Source organism: Strix aluco, chromosome 3 (genome assembly GCF_031877795.1).
Source record: "Strix aluco isolate bStrAlu1 chromosome 3, bStrAlu1.hap1, whole genome shotgun sequence".
NCBI lineage: Eukaryota > Metazoa > Chordata > Aves > Strigiformes > Strigidae > Strix > Strix aluco.
The window spans coordinates 124,993,344-125,003,104 of record NC_133933.1 but is presented as its reverse complement, the minus strand read 5'-3'; the positions used below and the strand labels follow the sequence as shown (position 1 = coordinate 125,003,104).

Below are 9,761 nucleotides of genomic sequence, written 5' to 3'. Positions count from 1 at the left end.
TGTGGGGCTGACGCTGCCGCCGCCGCGGGAGGCGGAGGAGGAGGAGGCGGCAGCAGCCCGCGCGGAGCAAGCGCTCACGGGCAGCGCAACAGGTACCAGCGGCCGGGCGGCCTGCGGCTCCTCCGCGCCCGGAGCAGCGGGACCACGGCCCGGCCCGACCCGCGGGGCGGCCTCGTCCCCAGGGCGTGGGGGGCGGCTGGGGAAGGGAGGTCCGGGGCGGGTGAGGGGGGGGCCGGGGGGGGGGCCGAGCTCCGGCGGTGCGGAGCTGTCAGCCCGGCCCTCGCTGCGGGCCCGGGGCGGCCGCGGCGGCGCCGTGCGGGAGGCGCCTGTTCCTGCCGTCCTGACAGCACCGCCGCCGCCCGGGCGGGGGGCGGCCGTGGGGAGGAACAGGCGAGGTCTCTGTTACCCCGAGCAGTTTTATTTCAGTTTTTTTCGCCGCTTTGAGGGTGGTGGAGTTTGGGGTTAGTTTTTCTCTTAAAAATAACGATTTGCGGATGTTTCTTCGTGCCGGAGAGCAGCTGACTTGCCCGACTCCTCGGCGAGGCCGTCAGTCCCCCCCGTTGGCGGTGGGGCCGGGCGCTGTCAGGCAGCCGGGCTGGGCAGCGGTCCCCGTCCCCGCCGCGGTCCCCGTCCCCGCCGCGGTCCCCGTCCCCGCCGCGGTCCCCGTCCCCGCCGCGGTCCCCGTCCCCGCCGCGGTCCCCGTCCCCGCCGCGGTCCCCGTCCCCGCCGCGGTCCCCGTCCCCGCCGTTTCTATGGGAACTGCTCTTCCCGGCAGCTGGCTCTATCGCCGGGCCCTGAAGTTTGGCCGGAGAGCTCCGCTGCCGGTCTGCGGGGCGGGGGGGAGGCGGCAATCCGGGCAGAGCTGCCGAGAGCGGCGGTGGCTCCGGCTGCCAGCGCTGCCGCTCGGCTTTGCTTTATTACGGCTCTGCAAGGGGACGAAATACCGGTGTCGGTGCCCAGACAGCTCCCCGTCCGCCCGAGGGAGCGCTCTGCCGAGGTGAGGTAGCTCGGACGTGTTACGAGACCCCGGTTTGCTGTGGCAATGGTGATTCTGTTTCTTGTACTGTGAAAACCTAGAATTTGGAGAAATCGAACTGGTTTCTGCAGTTAAAGTTTGTAACTGTTTTGTCTGTAGTAGACTGGCTTTCCTCGGTCTCGGCTTTGCACTGCGGCATGTAGTAATTCAGAAAATAAAATGAGGCCAAGGTACCTGATTCGGTTCCCTAAACATTAAGACACTATTTTGAATATATTAAATGGTTTTCACAGCAGTTGCACTTTGACATCTGTCACAAAGCAGAACTTGAAAGTAGATTGTGCTTTACATAGTACCTATGATCTTTAACCTGTGCTTATAGCAATTCTCTTAAGCATCACTTGGAAATTCCCCATCTAAAACACTGGAATGAGAAGTTACAAGCTGCTTGCCCTTGCGTTCAGGCTGCCCTATTGTACACATCTCTCTTTTGGGAACGTTTTTTAAACTTGTTTTTGTTCATGCTTGCCTGTGGTGGCAGCAGCTCCCACGCTTGTATGTACACAGGAAAACACAGAAAGCACGTGAAGCAGTACGGCTTTGCCGCGGCGTGGGTAACAGCAGTGGTACATAAAATGGAGCTTGCGTTCAAGATTTTTAAATTGTTCATCTCAAATTCGGTTGAAATTCAAACGCTTACACAAGGGCATGCACTGCTGGGACAAGGGGTAAGAGTTTTAAACTGAAAGAGGGTAGATCTAGATTAGATGTAAGGAAGAAATTCTTCACTGTGAGGGTGATGAGGCACTGGCACAGGTTGCGCAGAGAAGTTGTGGCTGCCCCCTCCCTGGAAGTGTTCAAGGCCAGGTTGGACAGGGCTTTGGGCAACCTGGTCTAGTGGAAAGTGTCTCTGCCCGTCGCAGGGGAGTTGTACTGGATGATCTTTAATGTCCCTTCCAACCCAAACCATTCTGTGATTCTATGACTATAGCTGTAACATCTATATCCACTGAAGTGATGGTGATGTTTAGAAATAATGAGCATTAGGAACTAATTGGATAAGTAGCTAGCTGGGCTTCATTCTTCTACTAAACTTTGTTAATTTTTATTTCCTTGTTTCTACTCTACCTTTCCTGTTTGGTTTGTCTGTATTTTTTTAGTCTGACTAAGATGGGAGGGGCATTCACACCACTGTACCCCTGGATATTTAGAGAAACCTTAGTTCAGACTCTAGGCTCTCTATGATGTTAAGAGAATCGGATGCATCCCTGCAAAAATGGCTTCAGGCTGCTTCGTGCTCTCTGTTATGCAGACATTTTGGTCAGATTAGCCTCCTAACTCAGATGCCTAAATTAGATCAAGTGAATATGCTTCTCCTTTTAATTACTAACCTGAGGGAATTGCATGTATTTTTTTTCTCCTCTGTCTAGACAAGATCGAGGGTATGGGATCTGTCCCTGACTGAGTTGTTGGCTGCCACTAATATAAGCAGAAAGTATGTTCCTGTGGCACTAACAATAACAAAAATGTGATACCTATGGCTTGTTCGTGCTAATCACCATATGGGGTTATCTACCATAGGTGGTGCTCTGCTATCAGAGCTTTCTGGCTGCTTACTTTTTTCAACATTCTTCTTGTGGACAGAGTGAGATAGTGACCCATGGATGATTTTGAACTGTGTTGTTGAGAAGGCTTTACTTATTGAGATTCAGGTATTACAATGATTGGGACCGTGGCAGTTTTTACAGTAGGTTTTTTTACAAGTATTTCTGTTGTAGTCTTTAGTATTGAAAAGTGAATTAATTCCATGCCATAGCAGAGTAGCAGCTATTAAAAATGAAGCTAAGTTCTGTAGGTGATAGTAATTCTTCATTGAGCTATTCATGTGAAGCTGGTGGGGGAAATGGGACAGCATTTGAAAAGTGAAAGGTGATGTAGGGCTTGGCTTGGAGCATTATCGCAAAGCTTCACACCCCTTGAAAACAGGTGTCTGTCAGGAAAAGACCTTGTGATTAGTTCCTGAAGAGCAGTGTAGTCCAGATCACTAGTCCTGTTGGAAATTGAGACAGAGGTCTCTGGTCTGAGAGATAAACCACTAATTAACAGTTTACAAGTAAGGTCTCTGCTCTTAACTCAAAAGATTTAGTTTGATCGGCATGTAAAATTTGTGAAATCAGCACTTAATGAGGTTTTCTTTTAAAGTTCAGAGCTGTTCTCTTTACCTTTTTAAAACTGGTTTAAAAGTTGGGCATCTTTACTTTTAATGTTCATTTCTTGAAATACCTCCAGTATCTTAGTTTTAAAAATAGCTTTTAACTGCTTCCATTAGCTTTTATTTACCTAAAATGTAGTCATAGAATAATACTATTTTGAAGGAACTTCTGGAGATCATCTGGTCCAACACTCACTAAAAGCATGGCCAGCTTCGATCAGGTTGCTCAGAGCCATGGCTGGTTGTGTTTGGACTACCTCCGATAGAGCTTCCACAGGCAGGGCAGCCCTCTCCAGTTTGGTATCCACACTGCTCAGAGTGTATCCCATCCCGTTGCCCAGATTGTCCGTGAAGACATTACATGATACAGGCCGTGGTATCAACCCCCTGGGGAACATTATTGGTTCCAACCAGATGGATTTTGGACTGCTGGTCACAGCCCTTTGAGTCTAGTGGTCAAGCTAGTTTTCCACTCAGTTTACAGTCAACCTATTCAAACAATATTTCACCAGTTTGGCTCTAAGGATACTGTGGGAGATCTTGTTGAAAGCCTTTGTAAAGTCAGAACAAGCTGTTCTGCCTTCATTCACAGAGCCAGTTATCAACACAGAAAGCTATCTGTCAGGCATGGTTTGTCCTGGGGAGATGCATGCTGGCAGCTTCCCATCACCTTTTTGATCTTCAGGCATCTGTAGGTGGCTCCCAGGAATATCTGCTCCATAATCCTTCCAGGGACTGAAGTCAGACTTAGCAGCCTTTTGCATTGTTGAACTGTCCCTCTTGCCCTTTTGAAGATGGGTGTGATGTCTGCCTTTTTCCAGTCATCAGGATCCTTGACCGGTCACCAAGACCTTCCAAAAATCATAGGGCTTGGTCTTGCAGTGACATCAGCCAGTGTTCCTGGCAGCACTAGTGCTGTGTTACGTTCCATATATATATATATGCAACTGCTATACTTCCTTGTTTTCAAGTTACTTTATTTTGACTTCTGAAAGCTGCTTTCAGTTCAGTGTAATGCCACATCTCTTGGCAGGGTATATTAGATGATGGATCCTTTACATGTTTTTAAATTCTTGGGGGAAGCTTGATGTAAACATAGTCCTTTTGTGAAGATTGTGAGAGCAGTAGGTTGTTGACTTTGTGAATTTGTGGTGTTGCTTTTAGATTGGAGGGCTCATTTCATGTGACTGAATGATGTGGGAAAGCCAGTGACCTTTCTTTACCTTTTTTGTTTTAGGTGATGATTGGTGATTATAAAGATAACAAAGATAATGTAGAGCTAATTAGAGAATTCTCTTTTTTTATGACTGACTAACCTATTTCAAGCACTATCACTTGTCGGTAAAACACTTAACACAAAGTGTACTTTGACCTTCAGAGGTTGATCCTTGGTATGCAGCGAAATAGGGTAGTTACTGTATTCTTTTTAGCTTTAAAAACACATTATCACCCTTTAACTTCATCTTTTAAAACTGCATTTTCCTTGTGTACCCTGGGTGATGACAGATGATGCAACAGACTATTTTGGTGGGAAGAACCCTTGTTAGAGTGCCTGGCTGGATTTTTTGGAAGTGCTACGCAGTTGGGTTAAGTGATCCTGAAATTTTCCAATGCTTAGTTGCAAATATTGCAGATGCCTGAATTACAATTTTGAATCCTGGTAAGTATAGAACTCAGAGGCTTATGTCTACATAAAAGTTCAAGTTCCTTCCAGAGACAGACCAATGTAAACTGAAATTTTAAGCCAGCTGTGAGCTGGTGAAGCCTTGTTTTCTGCGGTGTTGGCTGTCTGAGTCTAATCAGACGTAAGCTTGTGCTGAAATTTTTCTTGTGGTTAGTATATTTAGAGCAGCTTTTTAGCCATATGGATTTTCTGGTGTCTAATATTGGTACCCAAACGTCCAGCAGTCTTTCTCATTGAAGGAGGGCACTTCGTTTGGTAGTGTCTTCTCTGGTTGCCTATTTTCATGAATCTTGTAGGCAGTTAAGATCTTTGCGAAGTACACCCTTCTGTTAAATTTGGATCATGTTGGATGATGGGATTCATCAAAGTACATGCTAACTACTTGTGTCTCATATCCATAGAAAACTAAGCTAAGAATTTAAGCATGCTCGTTACCTGAATTACGAGCATATTACTCCTTCATTGATTAACTTGTCTATCGGGATTTATTTTTTTTTTTTTAATTCTCAGATTTATTTAAGCGTAAGTCTTTCTCTAGAAAACCAAATAGGTGTTGTTATTTCATGAGGAGTCTTTGATTCTTCTTACAACCACGCATACTTTGTTTTATTGCCCACTGCAAGATTATACAGAGCCTGTAATAACTTGTTTTTCTGGTACTGTTGTGCCATTAGCACCAAATCATAGAATGGTTTGGGTTGGAAGGGACCTTAAAGATCATCTCATTCCAACCGCCCTGCCATGGGCAGGGACACCTTCCACTAGACCAGGTTGCCCAAAGCCCCGTCCAACCTGGCCTTGAACACTGCCAGGGAGGGGACAGCCACAGCTTCTCTGGGCAACCTGTGCCAGTGTCTCAACCACCCTCACAGTGAAGAACTTCCTCCTTACATCAAAATCTAAATGTTCAAAAGGTGAGGGTTAGGTCACATAAAAATCATAAAGTAAAAGTGGAGCTGATGAAATTTAATTTTTCTTCAAATTCAGAATGTTTAAGACTTTGTCAGTATAGGAACACAGCCTGGCCAGGTTGGTTACTTGGATCCTAGAATTAAAGTAATGGATTGAACATTAACATATAGATGAGCACAGTGTTGTGTAACTCTTATTTTCAGAACACCAAATGAAATTCAAATGATGTAACATGATGACAGTAGCAGCACAATGCATTGGAATTGCCTAATAGAGGACAATTACCTGAGAACTATTTTTGAACATTTTTGCAGTTACAGATAATTGAAAAAACATTGTTGATCCAGATAAGTCACAGCTGCTTTGGAACAGCGATTCTGAGAGCAGCCAGTTTGACTTGAGACATTTTGTTACGGGCTGTTATTGCTTCAGTAGCAGATAATAATTCTGAGCTGGCTTTTCTAGTGAAAATTTTCAAGGCTGATGCAAGTGGAGCTTGTGAAATGCTGTGGCATCAGTCATGAGTGATATCTGCAGTTAGCAATTCAACAGCATACACATGAAATAAGGGAAGAACAGGAAATGGGAGTTACTCTTCTTTGTTTCTAAAAATACTACAATTGGAATGCAAAAAAATGACCTATTATGGCTATGCTAATAAATGTATCAAAAATCAGAGCTGATTTAAATAATACTTTTAGTCTTAACTTTCAAAGGTCAAGAATTTTACTAATCAAAATCTAAAACTCTTGCTTTTTTCACTACACTCTTAGTGTGGTCATAATATTAGGAGTTTCTTAAGGTAGGACAAGTGTCTAACTGAGATATACTTTTGCTCATAGGGACTTTACATGACGTTGAGATGTGTGTCCAACCCAGATGATACTTGATTCCCTAAGTAATGTAATTCACGTGTAGTGGTCAAAACCTTTAACACTGAGCTCTACAGCATACAGTAATAGTGTTAAGAGACCGAATTTCAACTGGATGCTTTGGAGGACTGTGTTTGGGGATACAGCATGGATGAGACTTGTGGCTGAGAGCAGGTCAGAAGCAGGAGGCTTCAGCTGGGGCAGGTAAGAGGTGCTGTGGCCATGCTGCCCGGGTCCTGGGTCCAGCTCGGGACCAGTGTGCCTCCTGGGGCTCTCGTACTGGGCTGGATCTCTTGGACCTCCATTACACCCATGCTCTTCTATCTCACTTTGGGGAATGCATTTTTACACATCCGTTGCCCATCCAAAATAATGCTACCTAGTTAATTTTTCTTAGACTGCCTTACGCTGATCTTTGCTTTTTCTTCTATGAGATTTCCCTGGTTTTTGTTTCATCAAAGATAAACTAGATTTCTTTGCTTTAAAGGCCTCTTGCGGCCTGCCTCCTCTCTGATTGTCGTTTCATTCAATTTTGAGAAGTTAAGCTTGTGACAGTTTTGTGCACCTGCCCAGCTTGAAAGCAGATACCTAAATTGTAAATCCAAGTCTCACTAAATGTTTTACCTTCATTAATTTTACAAATAGTGAAAGATTGTTCTGTGCTGAGTATAGAAGACTGCTTGCGTATTCTCTATCTTTTGTTTTATGCTTAGTTGTAGCAATCCATTAGATGTTCTGTATGTTTTGCACTTTTACCTGGGACTGGAAGCTGAGCAAGAGTAGCAGTTCTTGTATAATAAGGAGAAGATAATGTAAGAATTCTGCTAGGTTTTTTTTTTTTTTCCTCTGTTAGGAGGCTTGTGCTTCTGATGGAAGGACAGGAGGGGGCTCAGAAATTTCCTCTAAAATGGCAAGATTTCAAATGGATAAGATCTTAAGTAATATGCTCTGAATGTTTCCAGTAATGGTTAAGGTAAGAAAATAGTAACAAAAAAACCGTCATCAGAGATTTCTGGTTTGTCTAAGTCCACATTGGCATAAATTAGGAGTTGCAGTGTGGAAGTGGAGAACAGCAGGACTCAAGGTGTGTGGACCCCACCAAACAGCATCTATGGGCTCTTGTACAATGCTTGGATGAATTAGATGTGAGAATTGATGTGTCTCAAAACAGGATCTAGAAAAAACAGCATATGGAGTGGGGAGTCATGTAAATTAGAAAGTAGGAAGCAAAAAAGACAAGAGTGTATTTTAAGTTACCACCCGTTCAGGAGAAAGTGTATCTCTCTCAGCTCTCTGGAAAGGTTATGATATGCAGCCTGGAGTTCCTTCTCGAAGGTAGAAGCGCAGAGCCTTTAAAAAAAAAATAAATCTTATACGTAATCTACCCTCTGCTTCTTTCTTTTTTCCTTTTTTCTTTTCTTTTTTAAGCAAAGCAAGCAGAGGTGGTGATGTCTGTCTGTGTCTGGGATCAGGTTAGTGAATGTATTCATCCAGGGTGTGACAGAGCTGGGTTCAATTCCCATTTTTTCCTGAGGAAGTTCATGTCTCCTGGGAGAAGGGGCAGGGATTTAAATAGTGAGCTTCCTGAAGTGGGATTCTCATTCCCTCCTTCAGAATTTCTTCTTCTTTGCGAAGAAGAAGCAAAGCTGGAGGGGCAAGGACAGAGAAGGACCTGTGGCTCTCTGGCTTAATGATAATTTCATGTAGGAGACTGAAGTCCTGAGTTGATGTTACTATTTCAAACGCTGTGCATGGGTTTCCTTAAACAACTGTGCAATAAAATGCGGGAGAGCCTTCTCCTAGGAGGAAGGAAAGATCGGTTTCAGTCTCCAGAGATAGAGGAGAGAGTTGAACTGGTTCTTGATATTTTGAATGGGTGCTTTCACAGCTGAGCAGCTGTGTAAGAAACAGAGTAAACCCATCAATACTGACCACACAATTATGTTTTTTAAACAGAAACAGAGATTCTTGTATATTGTGTGGCATCCATTTTGTATGGTCAGTATATTCAGAAAGCCTGTTATGCAGGCAAGGTGGGCAGAGGGATAGTTATCAGAAAAAAGTATTTTTTGTGTTCGGTCTTAATCACTGTTTGGATGCAAGTTGCTCTATAACAGTGAGCAAGGAAGGAACTTCGTACCATAGGGTTAAGAAGTAAAATATTTAACTTTATTTTTCCTGCAATGTCAAAATATTAGCTAAGGCTTGCAGTATTCTTATTCACAGTAACAGCAGGGAGCAGGAAGAGCTAGTGATCTGCTAGCTACATGGGATCGACTTCGTTATGTTACTGATGTCATTCATTTGTTATCAGAGTGGGTGGACTTTGTGAAGCTGGGCACAGTACATTTTGAAAAGGCCATGTCACTTAGTATAACTTCACTATATAAAGAAATAAATTTTTGGCCTGCCAAAATATTGTGTTTTCTTTTACTTTTTTAATCGGTAAACTTTTCTACTAATATGTCTTGAACAAAGAGAAATTCTAGACTGTGCTGGTTTATAATGCCTTACTAATGCTTATTATTCTCTGATTTTCCAGGGGATAATCCCAAAAAAAGCACAGAACAACCACATGGGCTATTACACTGTCACTGCTTTGCAAATACTAATGAGTAGTTTTTGTGTTGTCCACATCTACAGGTGTTGCAAAGAGTAAATTGGTCACCTAGTACTGCAATCTCTGTCCTTACTAATTGGTTCTTACAGAAAAATCTGCAATATACCTGCTTTCTGTCCTTGAGAAAAGCAAAAGAATAGTAGTGTGTCCACACATGCTGCTTTTACGGTATTTGCTTTCTTCCAGTTAAAACTAGTGGGACAGAGCCTGATGCACCAGACCTTCATTCCTACTAAAACTATGTGGCTGTGGTTTTTCTGAGAAATACTTCGAAAAAAAATGATTCAAGTATAAATATTAACAAAGATTGTGGTAAGGCTGTTCTTCATAAAATGGCAATATGCCTATGATGGAAAAGAAGCTTTTTCTTTTCCCTTTCTCCTGCAGTCTGCCCAGCTCTAATATTTTCTAATGTTTTCAGCATGGTGGTAAGGTCCCCCCTGCTTCTTGCAATTTCTTAATTTCATTTCTCAGCCTGTATCAAC

The 9,761-nt window shown here is 43.7% G+C and overlaps 1 protein-coding gene across 6 annotated transcripts in view; it reads left to right on the top strand.

Moving 5' to 3' along the window:
• The window catches only part of ITSN2 (intersectin 2), an 86,402-nt gene continuing 76,641 nt past the window's right edge, over positions 1-9,761 (top strand). For 4 of the 6 annotated variants that reach the window (XM_074820164.1, XM_074820163.1, XM_074820160.1 and 1 more), the window contains exon 1: positions 1-92. The gene's annotated coding sequence lies outside the window, so the exon portion shown is untranslated. Of the gene's footprint in view, positions 93-361; positions 462-6,486; positions 6,861-7,509; positions 7,630-9,761 lie in introns of those variants that run through there. The other 2 variants (XM_074820161.1, XM_074820162.1) reach the window with 2 other exon arrangements.